At 42.3% G+C, this 4,312-nt stretch overlaps 1 protein-coding gene across 2 annotated transcripts in view; it reads right to left on the bottom strand.

Moving 5' to 3' along the window:
- NOS2 (nitric oxide synthase 2) overlaps positions 1-4,312 on the bottom strand; it is a 46,157-nt gene that overhangs the window by 39,728 nt on the left and 2,117 nt on the right. Inside the window, exon 2 of one of the 2 annotated variants that reach the window (XM_025210645.1) lies at positions 2,108-2,159. The gene's annotated coding sequence lies outside the window, so the exon portion shown is untranslated. Of the gene's footprint in view, positions 1-2,107; positions 3,776-4,312 lie in introns of those variants that run through there. The other variant, XM_025210635.1, reaches the window with a different exon arrangement.

A 4,312-nucleotide genomic window follows, 5' to 3' on the forward strand; every position in this document is an offset into this window, starting at 1 on the left:
ATAGGCGACTACATTTGCTGTGAAGCAACAAATCAAAAAAATAAGGCAAAAGGAGATAATCCAATTATAGCTAGAAACTTTGTCCCCAAAGACATGGCATCTAATCTAATCTCAAATTAAACATCTTGTTTGTTGTAGATATTTTAAAACTGAAGAAGCATGCAGTTCCACGTGAGCTAATTTTTATTGCCCTGAAGCAGGGTAAATGCCCCAACTTACCATAGTTAAAGCTTGCTCGCTCAACCAGAACTTATGCCTCATCAGCACAAGTTTCCTTTACTGTCCCACTGAGATACATCAAGTCAACCTGGGCAGACTACCAAAATGGAACAGCAAGTTCTCCACAGCCCACAACATTTGTTTTGGTCTATCTATACCATCTTCTAAAGTGTAGCAGGGGTGTTACAGTGAAGTGTGGCACACCTGCTCTACACACATTACACTCCAGAAGAAAATGTAGCTGCCCTTGATGTGACACTAGGTGTGCATTACTAAACACACCATGAACAGAGATCTTAAGGCAAGCACTCCCCCTGTTCTAGGGTGGGTGCATTACATTTTTCTGGGGTGCTGCACATACAGAGCAGACGTGTCCTGTTTGACCGAGGTGCTCCCTGACATAGTCCAGAAGTAGAATGGACACGCCCCATGTCTTCAGGCTCTCGGATAGCACAACTAAAGTTGGCAACTCCAATGTTGGGTTGGTGTTTGCGTGTGTCCATGCTATTAGAGAAGAGGTGCGACCATAGCACAGGGAGGTCCAGCTGAGCTATCATGGGGAACAATAACAGTGGAGATGCAGTGGTCCACACTTCAGTGTGGGCTGTCCAAGCCTACCAATGATCCTGGGTATGTACTTATGTACCCATGCTGTTAGATCTTTATCATTATCTTTATCATTCCATGCACTAACTAGATCCAAGCTGCTCAGGTATACTCACCTGTGTTGCAGATCATACCTTCCCATCCAGTGCAGACAAACCCTCTGTTCGTCTATGCTAGGGGCTTGAGAACTAGATGGAAATCACTTAACAGCTACGGCCACAACTTTTAGTCACCGAGAAGCGGCTCAGAACTTTAGGTCTAAACTATTCAAGATATACACACTTGGGCCCATTTCTCATCCCCACTAAATTAGGCAGTATTAGAAACAGAAGTCTAGAGGTGAATAACGCTATGTGACATCAACCGTCTTGAGAATCAAGTGACGTATTGCACCTCACGTTGTAACAGACAGATAAGCAGGATAGTAAGGGAAAAGCGAAAGTTGGTGAGTAAGAAGGAAACATCGCATTACAGCGATACAATATTGTTTCCTCCGCGATGCCTGTCCCTTCCTGTTAGCCCATTGCAAAATTCAGCCACAGACAAAAATGCAGCAATAACATAAAATCCCTTTGCCTGTCAGCACCACAGAAATTTCCTTCTCCGTACATTACAGAAACCAATGCAGAAGTAACTAAGGAAAAAAACCATCATCAGATTGATCGTCAGAAATCTTTTCTGCCTTCACGACGTTGCCCCACGGAGAAGTAACATAGGAAATGCATTGACTCACTGCAGCTCTGCCATCCCCAGAAACATCAGGGGCAGAGAATGCTTAACGACAGCAGTACAGTGTAAAAAGGTAGGTTGGCAGGCAGTTATAGAGCCCACAGGGCCAACCTGTGCTCTGTCTGTGGTATGAATTCCTTGTGCTCCATGTGTATGCTTGGCTGCAGATTACCCATACTCCTTGACCTGGTTTCAACATATGAAGCCTGTCGAGGAGATGTCTGCTTTGGATTTCTCTGTCTGGAGCAGAAGGAAAACTGGCATTCTGCTACAGAACATCTACTGAGCAGGGCCCCTTTTTGTGATGCTGCAATCCATGCTGCACAAGAGTTGTATTGTAAAGGAAGGTGACTGAAAAGCTGCAGCAAACAAGAAAAAATTCTCCTACCGAGCATGGTTTAGAGGGCTTGCTGATAAGCAGAGATGTGAATTGAACAAACAATCCCGTGTAAGTCATGGAGCAGTGACTGAGATATGTGGTACACACAATTTGAGTAGGGTGTGAAACGACACAAGAGATTTTAGTTATACTTTCCAAAACAAAAGTTTATACCTCTAGGCTGATCTCAAGATTGGAATATCCAACAATGATGCAAACTTCAGATCTGGAAAGATATAAAATAGAGATTAGAAAAAAAAAAAAAGGGGGAATCAACATGAAACAGTGCAAACACCTTCCTATACTTTGCATTTCTGTACCACTTTTCACACCACAACTCCTTTATTTCTACTGTCTTCATTACTGTGAAGGAAAATGCCAACCCACTGCAATCATCCCATAGGAGAATGCTAGGGAATTCATTAGGGCTGAAACATGCATTTCTGTGAAAGCCACCACAAAATCTGTAAAGTTTATTAGGGAATGGTAACTTAGCTGGAGGTTGAGTTAACCATCCTTTTAAATTCTTTGGTTGGTTTATAATTCCTTACTATGAAGGCTGGGTAGGGCACCATGGCTCTTTTAGGTTGACAAGACATGAAAGCTTATCTGTAGTTCACACCAAATTACTTTTTGAAGACCACACAATTAACGGAAGTCATTAAAGGCCAAAGACAGTTACCGATGATAAAGCCAGTTGTGTAAAAGAATAAGACTGTTCAAAAGGGAAGAGGAACATAAGTTACACTGAGCCAAATATCATTGTTCATGGCTCAATCTAATGTATCTGCTCCTTCTGATAACCTCTCCAGGCTCCTGGGGTAAGAACAACCATCTTCCCTTTACTCCACAGGTTTACTGCCCATTTCTTGTTTTAAAAGTGATCTCTTTCCTTAAAGGTTAAATGGAAAGGATTGTTCTACCGGGTATTAGCTAAGGCTTTACCTGCTTCTGACCCAGATCCAAGGAGGGACATTCTGTGGCTGAAGCTTATCTAACATTTCTCCCAATGATAAAGTTGGTACAATAAAAAAAATTACCAAAAAACCTTATTTCTGAAATCTGACCATTTGTCTTTACCTCTTTTTTCATATACTCAAGAAATGACTGCAACATTTACACTAAACCCAGCTGCCATGGTTGTTCACCTCACATAGAGTAAGAACATGGGCACTTTTGCATGAGTTCCATGAAAAGGAGGCTAAATTCTATCTGAGCTATAAAACTGGAGGCTACAACCACAGAGCTCTGGAGTTTTAGCAAGTGGCTCCAGCTTAAGCCATGATAGCCGGAGTCAGTGTTGCTGTACCTATGATAGTCCAGGGAATATGCAAGCAACCAACCAACTGTGTAGTTACTGAACCAACTGTGTAATTGGGAGTAATATTAGACAAGTTTGGGGTACAAAGTATCCTTCTTCAGTTCTGGGAAAGGTGATTCAGAGCAATCTAAATACTGGATTAAACCTTGACTTTTAACTCCCATTATGTAAATAAAAAGTTTTTTGACGGGGAGGAGGGCAATAAACCTGTGGACCAGAGTCGTAATGAGACAAAGATACAAAACAAGTAAAGCCAGTAGAAACCAGCATTCATAATTTTATTGGATACTAAAAACCATGAACTAAACATAGACAACTGTTTTATGGCTTATTACAATTTATGTGTTCCTATTGCTAACTTCTCTGTACTCTTCAGGTAATAACAATCTTCTTCCCTATTGAACAGTCTTATTCTTTTCCATAATTATGTTACCTATATCTACTGACCTCACTTGTTTTGTAGCTACTTCTGATAACTTCACTTTGCTCCAGAGGGGCCAAGTCTACATGAGACGCTGACTGTGCAGTCATTACTGCAATCATTTAGTACTTGTAACTGGTGTTACTGCACAGTAGCATCACATCATGCTTCATGCCATGCTACGCTACTGCACAGTAGTAACAAGCTACTTCGCAGTCAGCGTCTCATGCAGACGTGCCAGGCTGTCACAAATTTGGTGCAAGTATGTAGTCATTTTGATTGCAGTCACAGTTTCATAGTTGGTAGAGTCGGAAGGAACCTGAGCAGATCATCAAGTCCGACCCCCTGCCATGGGCAGGAATGAATGCTGGGGTCAAATGACCCCAACTAGGTGACTGTCTAGCCTCCTTTTGAAGACCCCCAGGGTAGGAGTAAGCACCACTTCCCTTGGAAGTTGGTTCCAGATCCTGGCCACCCTGACTGAATTAGTGCTTCCTGATGTTTAGTCTGAACCTACTTTCTAACAATTTATGGCCATTATTCCTAGTAGTCCAGAAAGACTACATCCACCGCAACACCTGCATCCAAGGATTTTGTGACCTGGTCATAGAAGGCAACCAGGTTGGTCTGACAGGAC

The sequence above is a fragment of the Alligator sinensis genome, unplaced genomic scaffold (assembly GCF_000455745.1).
Source record: "Alligator sinensis unplaced genomic scaffold, ASM45574v1 scaffold118_1, whole genome shotgun sequence".
Lineage (NCBI taxonomy): Eukaryota > Metazoa > Chordata > Crocodylia > Alligatoridae > Alligator > Alligator sinensis.